The 16,797-nt window shown below is 33.2% G+C and overlaps 4 pseudogenes; 3 read left to right on the forward strand and 1 right to left on the reverse strand.

Annotated features, from left to right (window-relative positions):
• Nucleotides 1-2,880: 2,880 nt before the first annotated feature.
• LOC146898288 (F-box/kelch-repeat protein At3g23880-like) lies at nucleotides 2,881-4,237 on the forward strand (annotated as a pseudogene).
• A 1,515-nt stretch (nucleotides 4,238-5,752) lies between these two features.
• On the forward strand, nucleotides 5,753-6,754 carry LOC146898289 (uncharacterized; annotated as a pseudogene).
• Nucleotides 6,755-10,237: 3,483 nt separating this feature from the next.
• On the forward strand, nucleotides 10,238-11,511 carry LOC146898290 (F-box/kelch-repeat protein At3g23880-like; annotated as a pseudogene).
• A 1,202-nt stretch (nucleotides 11,512-12,713) lies between these two features.
• On the reverse strand, nucleotides 12,714-13,704 carry LOC146898291 (putative L-gulonolactone oxidase 4 pseudogene; annotated as a pseudogene).
• Between the last annotated feature and the right edge of the window lie 3,093 nt (nucleotides 13,705-16,797).

Genomic DNA, 16,797 nt, shown 5'->3' on the forward strand with positions numbered 1-16,797 from the left:
ATTCCGACATGTCTTTCTTGGCAAATATACTAGAGGTGTCAATCAAGTAAAACACATGTGTTGGAATTTTTTTTCATGTGAATAATGTACGGAGGGGAGAAACAAAAATCTATGGTATTTTCAGATTGGTGGATTAATCCACTTTCTTGTCTTCAAAGTGTACGAATATGTTGACTTGTGATGAGTTAGGAGTATGCCTTTATAGCTCTTCGGATGGTGTTGTGTCACTGTTAGAGTGGAGTATTGTATTCATGCTGATGCACTGTTTAGCAGCAAACATGCATTAATGAATATTTTTGTTGCTGCAGGCGTTGAGGATTGTATTTTCTGCACTTTCAGCATAATAAAAGTAGCAGCAAATTTATATGCTTTACTGATGCAAGTGTAGGCTCAAATTTATGTTTGAGGAGTGTTTTGGTGTGGAAGCTAAATGATGTGCACCTGATGTTTTGGAGGCAGATTTTATGCAACTTTGTAATTGTACGCTTGTTTGGGGCGACTTTGCACTTCTTTTGCTTTTAAACTTTTTTTTTAAGATATGCCTCATGTATATTTGGAAATACACAGTAACAATGCCATTGTGAGATGGATCAAGGCTTGGAATTATTGCTTCGGAAAAGTCGAGTTGAAATTGGAAAATATCGACGGGATGCAAAACCAAACATGCATTTATAGTTAATTCTTTGTCTCACTAATAAACAACAAAAAGACTATGTAAACAAGAGTCATTCATAGCAGAAATGCTTCTAAATTTAGACAAAATAAATAAGAAGACCAAATCAACTAAAAAACTGAAAACTTGTGTAAAATCCTCAAGTCAGCTAAAATACAAATAGTGTGGAAACCAATTGCAAAAAATAAATTAAGCAACTAAGAATGTGCTTTTTAACTGAGCGCAAGAACTGAGTACTTTATCAGGGTTTCGTTTAAATTAGAGAGTTTGGAAAATACCTCGGCATTCCCATTATGCATACCTTTCATCTTTGAAAGCCAAGAACCTCTCCTTTATAGGTCATATCACTTTTATGCAATTTGTACTTGCAGCACTTCCAACCTATATAATGCAAACTCTCATTTCAAACAGGTGTTTGTCAACATTAGAGAGGTTAATGCAGAACTTTATATGGGGTTTGTCGGCAAAAAGAGAAATTTGCATACTGCAGCGTGGACAGATATCTGCAAAACCAAAAACTCAAGGGGATTTGGTTATTCGTGATGAACATGTTTATAACAATCTCTTCTCATGAAACTTGTTTGGTCTATGTTAGTTAACCCCTCAGCTTACTAGGTGAAGAACCTAAAAGTGAAATTCTATTTGTCATCTTTGTTCGGTTTCAGACGAAACCCCCTCTGCACTGGTTGAGGGACTGTCGAGAAAGCAGATTACTGTACGCGGCAGCAGTTGAATTTCAGACATGGCTAACATGGGACTGTCCAAGCACATTGTTTTGGGTGTGGTGTATATGGTTGAATAGGAACCAACATGTCTTCTATGGAAAAAAGTTCAATGCTAAATCTGTTGCATCTCAGGTCTGCAATCTTCTGGAGGATGTTAACAAGGCTGGTCAAGCTTATCCTCACGTGTAGAAACATCGTAGATCAGATCAAATTGGATGGAAGCTCCCTAATCGAATTTGGATAAAATGTAAAATGAACTATGGAAGCTCCCTAGAGTAAGAATATTGGTTATCAAACATATATCTAATATGATTATATGGATTTATCTTCAATGAACTATGACTATCCATTATAATTTGGTCATTTGACCTTGTCAAACACAACCTAAAAGAAAGAAATAGGTTGTGTGTCTCTAATACATGTACTCCCTCCGTTCCTTTTTAAGTGTCGTTTTAGAAAATTAACACTAAAATATCAAAGTGTATTTTTTCACATTTTCTTTCTATTATACCCTCAATTTAATCCACCAATATATTCCTATTTTTTGACACACACTTTATATTTCCAATAAATTTAATATGTTATATTTTTTTGTAACAATTTTTTTTTTAAGATCGTAACAAACATTTGTTGGTTACTATTTTTTTCTCCAAAAAATTTTTTTTTTTTGTACACACTCTCTCATAACAAACAATTGTCAATTTTCTAAATATTATGCACATCTCTTTAATTAATTTAAGTCAATATAAAAATTATTCCAACTTCGCATTAATCAAAAGCTAAGAAAAAATTAACTTTCCTCCAACTCCTTTAATCAAAATTAAGGCTTCAACTATGGCTTCATCTTCACCTTCCATCAGCAGTTCCAACAAGTCTTCCACTCTTTCTTCCTTTTGAACATTCATGGAGTTTTTATTTGTTTTTCTCTCAAATTTGTTCTTTTACTTTGCACTTGAAATTTTTAACAATTATTCATCTTATTTATAGAATTTTAACTCGTCATAAAATCATTGTTATATGTAACAAAATTTTGTTTAAACATGAAGATAACAAGAAACAAATTTTGTTTTTTAAAAAAAACAAACAAACTTTGTTTAAAAAACAAACTTTAGTTTTCCAAATATATAGTATTAATTAGTTTTATTGAAAAAGACAAGAGTAACCAAACAAAGAAAAAGATACGAGTAATTGACAAAGGGTATAATTGACAAATCGTATCCTTAAAATACCAAAACGACACTTAAATAGGAAAGAAAAATTTTACCCTAAAACGACACTTGAGAAAGTCGAATAAATCGTATCCTTAAAATACCAAAACGACCCTTAAATAGGAAAGAAAAATTTTACCCTAAAACGACACTTGAGAAAGTCGAATAAATTAGCTGAGGATTAGGCTTCCTTACTGTCCAAACCGATTCATATGCATCTGACCTATTTAGGTTTCATCCTCAGGGGTCGCCACCCCCCACTGCGTGTACAATCATGACTCCGGTGATGCCGGTGGTCCTTCCGGACGATCTCATCCCAGAGTTACTATCCTTCCTTCCCGTGAAATCTCTTGTTCGATTCAAATGTGTTAGGAAGTCTTGGAAAACTCTAATTTCTAATCCCACCTTTGTGAAATTACACCTCAATCGATCGTCAACACGAAATCCACTCTTCACACTAGTCACTCTGCACGTCCCAACAATCCCCATCAATGACGTATATAACCGTGAATTGGAGATGGGCTACAGTGTCGTTCCTTGTTAAACCGTTTAATTCAAAACCCGTCATTCACCCTTTCTGTCGATCCGTACTATCGTTTGACCGGTAAAGAATGCTCTTATATATTCGGTACCTGCAATGGATTGATTCTTTTGACTGGCGGTGATTCTCTATTTGGATATTTTCGGGTATGGAACCCAGCCACAAGAACGATGTCTCCAAATTTTGGGTATTTTCGCCGTTTTCACAGCCATGCAGCCCACCCTTTCCCGTTTCTTGGCCATTACAACGTCACCTTTGGTCTTGATAATTCTACTGACACTTATAAGATAGTGGCGTCCAATTACAATCCACGTCGACAACAACTGAATATCAATGTAAAAATTTGGAGTTTTGGAGATTATGTTTGGAAAGAGATTCAAAATTTCCCTGTTGTTCCTGTCCATTCGTACTTTGGTGAAAATGATGTGCATAATGCTGTGTATTTGAGTAGCACTCTTAATTGGTTGGCTATTCACAATGACTTTGACTATGATGTTAAGAATCTTAAAGTTGAGCAGTTTGTTATTGTTTCACTCGATTTGGGAACTGAGACATACAATCAGTACCGTCTGCCTCGTGATTTTGATGAAATGCCACCTGCTCTGCCAATTGTTGCTGTGTTGGGGGGCTTCCTTTGTTGTTCCTATTTTTACAAGGAAACCGATTTTCTTATATGGCAGATGAAGGAATTAGGGAATGATGAATCTTGGACTCAATTTCTTAAAATAAGGTATCAAAATCTTCAAATAAATCATGACTACTTTAGTGACGAAGAGTTTATCCATGACAAGATAAAGTATCATTTTCAATTGGTGCCGCTTCTTCTTTCCGAAGAGACTGATACACTGGTACTTAAGACCAGCCAAGAATCCCATCCAATTCTCTACAATTGGAGAGAAAATAGAGTGGAGCGAACAAAGGTTACAACAAGTAGTACTCTTACCGATAATAGTAGTAATTCTATACTGTGGTGCTCGGCCAAGGTTTACGTTGAAAGCTTAGTTTCAATTTTTTGAGAGTATGTTCCTCTTTTATGGTTTACTTGTTTGAATCTATGTTCATTGCTATATGTTTTATCATTTTAATAGATTGAGTGAATAGTCATTTTTGTGATTGCTAAGATTTATTGTATTTTTTAACGATCAGTTCACAAATTAGTGACTTTATTGAAAAATGTGAAACCCTTTGGAGGAGACATTTCTCTCCTATTCTTTCCTATTTTCTCAACAAAAGTGTTATTTCTTTTAGTCTTTTGAACTCAATTCTTTTATTATTTTCAACTCATTATCACTAGGTACTTCTTTAGGCCACCACATTAAGAAGTTTGCTTGCTCAAACATCCCACTTTACTCATTAAGTATTAATACAATGTATTTTTCATCAAGAGAATAGTTTTGTTTAAACTTAGTTATTCCGGAAGTGTTCTATAATGTATCTTTGCCAAATCAAATTTGTTACCCATAACAAAAAGCAAAATTAATGTCCTGCTCTTGTTCATTTCGTCACCACATCTCACATTCTCAAAATCCCAAATCGATGAACCCTAAATTCCAGTTCGCTCTCAAGATTTGCTATTTCTATTTGATTTTATTGGCGATCAAGTTCGACCACACTTCAATTTCATCCAATTTCAGTGTTCTTCAGTTCCAATTTCAGTGTTCCTCTTCATTTAGATTTCAGTGTTCGTTCAATTTGATTACCACGTTGCTGAAGCTAGATGCTGGTTCTAAATTTCAGTTTTTGTTGGATTTTGTGGCGAGTCTTTGGGTTTGGGATTTACTTACGATAAGTATAGTGTGTGTTGGATTTTGCAACTTTGAAAGGGTTTGTTTGGCTGATATGTGGGTGCTGTCCAATACTACCATTTTTTTGGTCTTACTCCGTCCAATATCTTAGTTGGTTTGTTTTCCTGTCCTGAAGTTATTTTGAAGTTAATTTACTGGTTAATTAAGTATTTCTTTTTTCGCTTAAGAGGATATATGCTTCATTTTAACTTTTTATGCAACTATGTTAACCATGCATATGGCTTGAATGTTAGACTGCATAATAGTTCAAGATGTATATATACAATTAGCTTAATTAATGGCTGAATTTGGTAATATATCCAATACATGATTTCATAATCAATATGTATTGTTATAAGACCACAAAGTCGAAAAATGGTATAATTGCATCAGTTCAAACAGCAAAGTTAGAAGGGTCTGATTGCATCAGTTATAAAGAGATGAACTTTATTCATCAATGGTTCACAGAAAAAGGCTATAAAAAATGGGCTGAGCCAACCTGCTTAACCCTTATATATCTTTGTTTTGCAGCTGCTCCTATTGGTTTTTACTAGTACATGCATATTATAGACTGAATACACTGATAACTGATTCTTTGAAATATATGATGGTGACCTTGCGTAGAAACTTAGAAACATGTCGGTTGTTTAATTCATAATCTTACGTCTAACTCAATATCAGACCTGAATGACAACTTTTACCAAATAAGAGAATGGTTTCCCTGAGAACAAATAATATGTTTATTTTATCCTTGTGGTATTATATGATTCTGTGCAAAATATCTTTTTAAGATATTATAATATAGATAGAAGTGTGGCTATATGCAGGATGATACAAGCTTTGGCGGCACAACTACTTCAACAGATGCTACTACAAGTTATGATGAATCATGAATGGGAGAAAACAAAAGGGAGAACCTTTTGATGTTTAGGAAAGAAAGAAAAATCAATAGTGAGCATTTGGTTTCTATGAAGATTGTGTTAAGACTTTCCATGTAACATTACTCTTCTGCAAGAACTTCTTTTTTTCTTTCTTTGTTGCAGGTATCAAGATATAAGTTGTGATTTCAGTGTCTTTCCTCACTCGTTAAACCATTTAATTGAGAACCCGCCGTTCACACCCTCTATCAATCCTTACTATCATTCGAATGATAAAGAATGCTCTGACATGATTGATACCTGCAATTGATTGATTCCTTTGGTTGGCGGTGATTCTCAATTTGGATATTTTCTTTTGTGGAACCTAGCCACAAGGACAATATCTCCAAATTTTGGGAATTTTCGCTGTTTTCCCAGCGGTGCAGCACACCCTTTCCCGTTTCTTGGCCATTGAACTTTCACCTTTGGTTATGATAGTTCTACTGGCATTAATAAGATAGTGGCGTACACTAACAATTCTGCGAGAATTCTCAGTTTTGGTGATAATGTTTGGAGAGAGATTCAAAGTTTCCCAGTTGTTCCTCTTCATTTCTCCTTCGGAGGAAAACATGAGGGTGCTGCTGTGTATATGAGTAGCACTCTTAACTGGTTGGCTGTTCACAATATTTTTTATTTGAAGGATGTCATTGTTGACCAATTTTATTGTTTCACTCAATTTGGGCACCGAGACATACGACCAATACCGGCTTCCTCGTGATTTTTATGACCTGCCACCTATTGCGCCAATTGTACAAGGAAACCGATTTTATTATATGCGAAATGAAGGAATTAGGGGTTGAACTTGAAGACTCTTGGACTCAGTTTCTTAAAATCAAACATCAAAATTTTCAAATTCCTTACTTTAGTGGCAAAGAGTTTAGTCATGACCTGCCAAAAAAAAAATGAGGATAGTTTGACTCAAAATTAGTTACTCAGGAAGTGTTCAATAATGTATCAGTTTCTCATTTACTGCGTATTTCATTCTATTAGCATTACCTTATTATTCGTCCTTAGCTCAAGTCCTTACTTCACCGTTATCATTACTTATGACGTCTTACATTTTAACAATTAAAAATTCTTTACATTTTAAGATCCTGTCTTCATATTATCACTCTATAATTCCCTTCATAAGTCTTATTCTCCTTTAACTAATTCATGTTTTAGACTTACAATGTAACTACACTATTTACACCATTAAAGTCTCGTCTTATTAACTTTAAGTAATTTGACATTTACCCTTACCGCTATAAAATATCATTACTTACCAACAACGACATATTATTTCCAAGTAAAATGTCTCGCCATCAATAATAAATCAAAATGTTATTTAATTAACTCTATTAAATTAAATAAATAAAATTTACATTACCCGCTGCGCTCAAATTTTGGCAACCCATTGTTGTCAAAATGGCGACTTAAATTCCAAATTACATGATTTTATAACTTTACTGACCTTATGTTGATGATTTTATTAAACATTTAATAAATAAATAAAATTAGTCTTTTTTTGTCAAGTAGCGTAGTATATAAAGCTCACACAATTTAAATGTGAAGAAGTGGGGTGTCCAGGATTCGAACCCCAGCCCTACATGTAATATGCAACATCCCTACTGAGTTAAGCTCATATATATTGTACGATTTTAAAGTATTTACTCAGAACATTATTACATTGATCCATCACCTAATTATCTTCATTGTAGTATATTTGGTACGTTTTAATTCCTTTCAATGGCTCCTTGACTTTACCGTTTAAGACTAATGAATTTTAATTCATTAGTAGCTGATGGCAACGTTGCCTTCATAGCTTTTGAACCGTTTTTCTTTTCTCTAAGTTTTAGGCTTTAAATAACATTGGTGTATTAATTTATTTTTTTTGAATGGGACCAGTATTAATAACAAACACACAAAAGAAAATAAAATTAAAAAAGTTCTTCATGAATTTTGTCAAAAAAAAAAGTTCTTCATGAAAAATAATACCGAGTTTTGAAGCCAGTTTGTTATAGTTTTTTTTTAAGAAAAAATCAATTATTTTAGAAAAATAAACACTTTTAATAGTTTTACATCCGTTTGTTACAGTTTTTAAAAAAAAATCATAATCTAAAATAAAAATCTAAAAACAACTTCAAATGATTTTTTTTAGAGGAGAGAGAAAATATTGTTTAAAAGATTGAACTAAGAAAATATTGTTTAAAAGATTGAACTAATTTTGTAACAAAAAATCCCTTTTATATAGTTGTATCCAAACAAGCTAGATTATTTGTTTAAAAAAATGATTTTTATTACGGTAAACAAACGCAAAAATAGATTCTGATTTTTCATAAAATCTCTAAAATATAATCTCTAAATTATTTTATGTCAAAATTACTTTTCGAGCCCTTAGTTTTTTTTTTTTTTACTGGTAAAAGCGGGCCCTTAGTAGTAACTAGTAATGTGGGGTGTTGTTTATGTGAGTTCTCTTTATGCAAAGAGTACTCATACTCAAGTTTGGAGGGTTGTTTTATCCTGATGACGACGAGTCAGGAAAGAAATGTTGCACCGTTGAGGTAGAGGCGCAAAATATTTTAAAGAGAGCAACATAGTCTGTGACTCATCCCAAATATTTTAATTAACAAAATTATTTTTGTGCGTTCAAATTTGAATTTTAGGAGAAATAATTTCAAGTGTTCGACAGATGCAACAACAAATATAAAGTGTTAAAAAAATGTTCCAACACCGTCATCGACCCAGATCCATTGTAGAATCCAAAAATATTATTTAAACAAACAAAATCCTAGTAAAATCGCATCGGATTCGCACAAAATCGTAAAATCCCTGTAACATCACAGGTTTTTACATAATTTTGAAGGATAATGTGAATTTTTTCATACGAGTCAATTTTTACTTGGTTCATCTATTTACCCGGTTTATCCAAGTCTATAAATTAACTCAAACCAATGTTATTTGTTTCCACTCTTTCACCACTAGTGCTGCTTCACTATACGATTGCTTCGTTCCATTCGAAGTGGACTATACCTAACCAAATTGTTTCCTTCCATTGAGTCTTCAATCATCACTGTTTGTTTCGATTTTGTCTTCAATCAGCTTCGTCAAGGTTTCACTCACTTTATGATCAAGTTTTTTGTATTTTGTTAGGTTGTTTAGCATTATTCTGACTACTAAAAAATATTTTGTATATAGGGTTTGAGTCATTTAGTATAAATATTTTTTTATACTGATATGCAATTTATAATATATATTTAGCATTATTATTGTTTTGGTAGAATCCATCGATTTTGATTGAGATTTTATGATTTTCGATTTTGCTATCCTATATCGATTCCACAAAAACAGTTGAGAAAAATCTTTCGATTTCGATTGCGATTGTACGATTTTCATTTTTGCTACTCTCGGTCAGAAGCAAAATCCCAATTTTGGCAACCTTGTTCATAACTCTATTGTTGCTTACCGCCGTGTTGGCAAGTGGGAGTATTTTTTTAAAAAGTGGAAGCAATTTTTTTTTGTTATCCAAGTAATTTTGCAATTTGTTAAACATTCGCTGGATATTTTCTTGTGATATATAACAACTCCCAAATGTCTACCGATTTATTTAAGCATTATTGCAAGCATTATATGGTTAGTTGATGAGAATCTATTCTCAACAACTCTCTCCCCCCCTCTCCTTCTGTGAGCCGTCGGCTGAACCCTAATTTCTTCTCCTTAATCCACCAAAGAGGGGTGGTTTAGGGTTAGTTTTTGACCCCAAATCATCCCTCTAAATCGTTTTTCTCCTTATCTTCTATTTAAATAAGTGATTTTCACATCGAATTAGTTTTTCCTTTTGTGATTTCGTCGTCTTAGTGCGACGCTGTTTTGTTTGTCGTTTTTGTGCGACGTTGTTTGTCTTTTCCTCTTGTTCAGGTGTTTGTTCGATTCAGATTGTCAGATCAGCTTCGATCCAGTGCAGATCCAACCAATGACTTTGGCGTCATCAACGTTGCAGATCCGGAGGCATGACTATTCCGGTGATTTTAATATAGTCATATTTGTAGGCTTATGTACTTTGTCGTTTTATGCTATTAACATGGATGTTGTGAGTTTGTTCACAAATTCATCCTTTTTGTTTTTAGCGAATTAGTATTGCATCGATGTACTCTATCAATTTTAATGAATGGATGTCGTTTGTTTTGTGTCAAAACAAAAATCTTGTTGTGATTATGATTGTCAAGGGGCATAGCCTTCAAGGATATTAATTACTAGCTTAAAAAAAACGTAATTTCAGAAGTTTCTTCCTAATTAAGACGGGTATTAACCACCAAAAAAATGTCAAGATAAATAGCTGCGGATTAGGCTTCCTTACTGTCCAAACCGATTCATTTGCACTTAACCATGCCACCACCCTAATGCGTGCACACAATGCCGACGGTCCTTCCCAACGATCTCATCGCAGAGTTACTTTCCTTCCTTCCCGTCAAATCTCTTGTTCGATTCAAATGTGTTAGCAAGTCTTGGAAAACCATAATCTCTGATCCCACCTTTGTGAAATTACACCTCAATCGATCGTCAACAAGAAATCCACTCTTCACACTAGTCACTCTGCACGTCCCAACAATCCCCATCAATGACGTATATAATCGTGAATTGGAGATGGGTTACAGTGTCGTTCCTTACTCGTTAAACCGTTTAATTGAGAACCCTCCGTTCACGCTCTCCATGGATCCTTACTATCATTTGAGTGATAAACAATGTTCTTGCATGATTGGTACCTGCGATGGATTGATTCTTTTGGCTGGTGTTGATTCTCAATTTGGATATTTGCGTTTATGGAACCCAGCAACAATGACAATTTCTCCAAGTTTTGGCTATTTTCGCCGTTTTCACAGCCATTTCCCAGACCACACCCTTTCCCGTTTCTCGGCTGTTACAATTTTAATATTGGTTGTGATATTTCTACTGGCACTTATAAGGTTGTGGCGTCCGGTTACTATCATCGTCAACTCACAAGCGATGTGAGAATTCTAAGTTTGGGTGATAATGTTTGGAGAGAGATTCAAAGTTTTCCCATTGTTCCTCTTCATTTCTACTTTGGAGAAAAAGATGTGAATCATGCCGTGTATTTGTCTAGTACTCTTAACTGGTTGGCTATTCACAATCATTTTCATTTCAATTTGAAGGATGTCGCTGTTGAACAATTTGTTATTGTTTCCCTTGATTTGAGCACTGAGACATACAATCAATACCGGCTACCTCATGATTTTGATGAAATGCCACCTACAACGCCAGTTGTAAGTGTGTTGGGGGGCTTCCTTTGTTGTTCTTATTTTTACAAGGAAACCGATTTTCTTTTATGGCAGATGAAGGAATTAGGGAATGACGACTCTTGGACTCAATTTCTTAAAATAAGTTATGAAAATCTTCAAATAGATTATGACTACTTTGGTGTCGAAGAGTTTAGTTATGATGAGAGAAAGCATCAAATGGTGTCGGTGCTTATCTCTGAGGATGCTAAAACGCTGGTACTTAAGAGCAATCTAGAATCAGAAGCAATTCTCTATAATTGGAAAGAAAATAGAGTAGAGTGAACAAAAATTACTACAAGTAGTACTATTACCAATATCAGAACTAAAAATTTTATATGCTGGAGTTCCGCCAAGGTTTACGTTGAAAGCTTAGTTTCAGTTCTTTGAAAGTAAGTTCCTTTTCTTATGGTTTACTTGTTTGGATTTATATTCCTTTATATATATTGTCTTCATTATAATTGATTAAGTGAATAAAAATGTTATTGTTTTAGTCTTGAATTCAATTCTTTTATTCCTTTGAATTCATTATTACTCGGTATTTCCTTAGGCCATCACAATCACAAGTTTTCTTGCTCAAACATCCCATTTTACCCATTTAATTTTAATCCAATGTATTTTTCATAGACAGGAGGATAGTTTTGGTTCAAATTTAATTATTCAGGAAATGATCTATAATGTATCAGTTTCTCTTTTTGCTATGCTTGTTTGTCTGATGTTTTTTATTGATGAAAATTATTCTGCGATAAATACGCTTCTAATGATATGATGTTTCCTACACTCTAGGGTCGAAAATTATCTCTATTTTTATTGGTTCTACAGAACATCATCCAGCCATGTTTGTGAACTTCTCGACTCTATCCAAGCATGCATTTACCTTTAAATAAGTTTTGAGTTTTCAATAATATAATTTCAATATTAGTAATAGTGTTTGATTGAGACATTTAGTTTTGGACAACAGAAACAAGTTTTCAGGGCTTTTTAAATTATTTGTCAGTGTATTAAATATGAGTATCCACATTCGGGGTTTAGTTTCGTTACTTTTATTTCTGATTTAGATTTAGAAGAATGCTGAGAATGTCTACTATGCTATACTAATTCAGGCAAAAGTAGTATACTTTCACATTCACATTCCTAAGGATAAAAGAACCATAGAAACCAAATTTAGCTTTTGCATAATATAAAACAAAGGAGATTGCAGGCTAAGCACATATTTTGCAATCATAATCAGAAGTTATCTCAGACACCACAGTTTGATTGTTGTCATCAAACTCCGGTTATTATAAAAAAAATCTGATAAAATATGTTGGGTTTTCAACTGGCCCATATTTTGCACTACTTGGATATCCATATGCAATTTGTTGGATACCCGTAACCAAAAGCAAAACTAAGTCCTGCCCAAATCGATGAACCCTGAATCCCAACTCTCGTTTTCTGTCAAGGTTTCCATTTGATTTCATTGGTGATTGAGTTCGATCGTACTTCAATTTCAGTCTTCTTCAGTTCCTATTTTGATGTTCTTATTAACTTAGATTTTAGTTTCTGTTCGGTTTGATTCTAGTACTCCAAAGTTTAGTGTTTGTTTAATCTGATTAAGATGTCGCTGAAGCTAGATTCCCGATTCTAAAGTTCTGAAGTTCAGTGTGTGTTGAATTTTGCAACTTTGAAAGGACTTGTTTAGCTGATATGTGTTCATTTTGTGCTATTGCTCGTTGGGAATGGATTTCTTGCAACAATAACCTATTCTGCAGCATAATCAAATATTCTGGTAAAAGAAACAACATGTGATATACGTAATACACATGTTTTTCAATTCTAAATTTGATAAGTTATTCAATTCTCAACACATCAATCACAAGAAAAAAAGTTGGGTTATTGATTTTGAATTAAGGACAAATTTGGTTAAAGCTAATAAGAGTTCATCAAAGCTTGTGAGGATTCAAATTCAGTCACATAAAAAAGAGAAACAAACAAAAGATACAAACAAAAAGCATCAATTACCATATTTCAACAATATACCAAAACTAGAAAGAAAGGGAAAAAAAAATTAGACCATACCTGTGAAATTACACCAAGCACACCAAGTGATACTTTAGCTGCATTAAAATCTTCATTGTTTTGTTCATTAAGAATCTCAACTTTAGCATATCCATCTGCAGAATTTGAAGGCCTGACAATCCTTATCTCCACAACATAGTCATGAACAGAACATCCTTTCCCCCACAATGTGCTTCCATGAGCACCAGTTCCAATCATTCCACCTATTGTTAAACCATACCATTTTTTTGAAGCCTCGTTGATCATTTGCTTCAATGTCACACCACTTTCCAATGTTTCTGTTTTTTCTTCCACATAAATCTTCAAGATTTTGTTGAGATATTTTGTGCTTATTAGTAAACCATTTGAATCTTCAGGACATACCAATTTTGGTATGCTGTTTGAATAACGGGTTGCAACTTTGACTTTTTTTTCCCTACTTGCTGGTGCAACCATTGAAACCAGTTCTTGTTCAGAAGTTGGAAACAAAGCTTGAGAAGCTTGGCATATAGTTCTATCAAGGAACATTCCATAAGAATTTTTCATCGTGCATGTTGTTTTTTGTGCATTAGAAAACACAATCAAATGTTCTAATGCAGAAAACACAACTTGCACCATCACAAATTCCTATGGAATGTTCCCTGATAGAAATATATGCCAAGCTTCTCAAGCTTTGTATCCAACTTCTGAACAAGAACTGGTTTCAATGGTTGTATCAGCAAGTAGGAAAAAAAAAAACCAAAGTCAAAGTTGCAACCTGTTATTCACACAGCATACCAAAATTGGTATGTCATGATGATTCAAATGGTTTACTAATAAAGCACAAAATATCTCTACAAAATTTTAAAGATTGATGTGGAAGAAAAAACAGTAACATTGGAAAGTGGTGTGACATTGAAGAAAATTAATTATCGATGAGGCTTGAAAAAATGGTTTGGTTTTGCACCATATTGGTATGGTTTAATAATAGGTGGAATGATTGGAACCAGTGCTCATGGAAGCACATTGTCGGGGAAAGGAAGTTCTATTCATTACTATGTTGTGGAGATAAGGATTGTTAGGCCTCAAATTCTGAAGATGGATATGCTAAAGTTGAGATTCCTAATGAACAAAACAATGAAGATTTTAATGCAACTAAAGTACCACTTGGTGTGATTTCACATGTCCGGTCTTTGATTTTTTTTTCTTTCTTTCTTTCTAGTTTTGGTATTTTGTTGAAATATGGTAATTGATGCTTTTTGTTTGTATCTTTTGTTTGTTTCTCATTTTTATGTGACTAAATCCTCACAAGCTTTGACCAACTCTTATTAGCTTCAACTAAATATGTCCTTAATTCAAAATCAGGAACCCAACTTTTTTTCTTGTGATTGATGTGTTGAGAATTGAATAACTTATTAAATTTCAAATTGAAAAACACGTGTTGTTTATTTCATAATCTTAGTTCTAATCCAATGTAAGATTTGAATGACAACTTTTATCAAATTTGATTTTGAGTGAATGATTTCCATGAGAACAAATTATATTGTTAATTTTCACTGCTCTGTACTTTTTATCGTTGTGGTATACATGATTATAGGTAGTATTTTGAGTAAGAGAAACTGCTCATTTCAAAGATCATTTATAGTTTATCTAAGCAAACATAGGAGAAAGAAATTACTTGTCTCTAGATGGGATTAAAGACTGTGGACTCTCATTAATCTTTATCATCGTATATATATGGAAAATTTTGGTATGGAAAAATTTGACTTACTTAATCACTAGTGTTGATCTCAAAATATGAATGGAAAATATTCCAATTCATAGTCAATTTGATTGTACGACCCTTGTTTTAACATTTGAATAAAGCTTACTATTAAAAGCTTCAGTAACATCTTTAAATAATGATTATCTTTTAAACTAATTATATTGTATGTGTCTTCTTTTCTAAAGCTTTGAACCGGGTTGACATTGGTGTGTGTATCCGAGATGATGAAGGTCATTTTGTTTTAGCCAAAACTGAATGGATGACTCCTCTCATTGATGTGGATTTGGGTGAGGCCTTAGGTTTATTATCAACAATGTATTGGGTTCGTGATCTGCAGCTGGGTATTGTGGACTTTGAGCTTGATTCCAAAACTGTGGTGGATAGTCTTTATGGTAGTAAAAGTGGCGTATCTAATTTTAGCGCAGTAATTAATGATTGTAGACGTCTGTTAGCTTCTGATTTAGTAACCTCTGATGTTAGGTTTATTCGGAGACCAGCCAACGAAGTCGCTCATACTTTTGCTAGGGTGGCTTTGCGTCATGCTAGTTTCCATATTCATATTAGGATTCCATCTTGTATCTCTACTATTATTATGAATGAAATGCAATAAGTTTCTTCTTATAAAAAAATATTGTATGTGTCTTAGATGCTTCCGCTTATAGAAATATAATTTAGAAAACATTTTAGTAAGTTATAGTGTTTTAGGAAGAAAAAAATGATCAATTGGAGTGGTTGCATATGATTAAACAATCGTTCGCACTTTGTATAGCTTAGATTTAAATTTGAAGTTCTCTTATCGGTATATTATTCATTAATCTCGTTGTAAAATTTCGCAACTTATTATTGTATGGGAGTGTTCCTCTCTCGATCTAAACTTTTCTTTAAAAAAAAATATCTTAGGAAAATGTGTTTTTTGTTTTCTTAAAATAATTTATTATTGAATGTTGAGTGTTAGTTTTCTATTCATAGATTTCTGTTACTTGACATGATCTTATTCAAAACGTCTCAACCACTAATGCTATGTTTGGATGACAAGAGAAAGTAAGAGGAAAGATAGTGAAAGGAAAGATGGTATGAGGAAGGAAAGGGAGTGGAAAGTGAAGGGATTGTTTTGATTGTTTGGTTTAATAGAAAGTGGATTAGAAAATTGAAGGAAAGAAAGATCTATTTTTTGTAATTGACATAAATACCCATATATATACACGTGTCGTGGAAAAAAAAAAAGGTGTGGCATACACATTAGGATTAGGATAGGAAAAACAAAATGGAACGGTAAATTGAAATATAAAAAGAGAGAAACAACAAAGATTGGTAACATAAATAAAAAAAAAACAAAAAAAGCAGGGGTGTTTTAGACTTTTCAAACAAAAGTTGTTGTTTCCCCAACCTTTCTGCCCATATAGCTGTGGAAAGTTTTTGGTTGTGGGTCCCAACTAAAAGATATTTTCCTCTCCTCTTTTCAGTGGTACCAAACTATAGAAAGTGGATCCATCCACTCAATTTCTTTCCCACTTGCAATCTTTCCATAGAACAAAACACTGCCTAAATGCGAGAACATCTTTCATAATCGTTGATTCGTCATATTGTAGAAGACTAATCTTTCATACTCATATTTATTTTACATATTTTTCAACAACCAATGATTAATTAAAAACAAAAAATAACTCTCTTTCTCTCTCTTGGTGGATAAATCATAATAACTTTTGAGAGGATCAACAACATAATTAATTTTTTAAATCATCCATGTAGCGAACTGTTTCCGAAATCATTCATAACATAATTTAACTTAGTTCCCTTCTTGTGTTGTCAATATCTTATTTCATATATGTTATCATATTTTCTTTCAAATGATCAAGATTCTAAAATTTAAATTATATTTTTTTAAATTATATTTT

Source organism: Medicago sativa, chromosome 8, assembly GCF_051527215.1.
Source record: "Medicago sativa cultivar Bolivia chromosome 8, Bolivia_mono, whole genome shotgun sequence".
NCBI classification, from domain to species: Eukaryota; Viridiplantae; Streptophyta; class Magnoliopsida; order Fabales; family Fabaceae; genus Medicago; species Medicago sativa.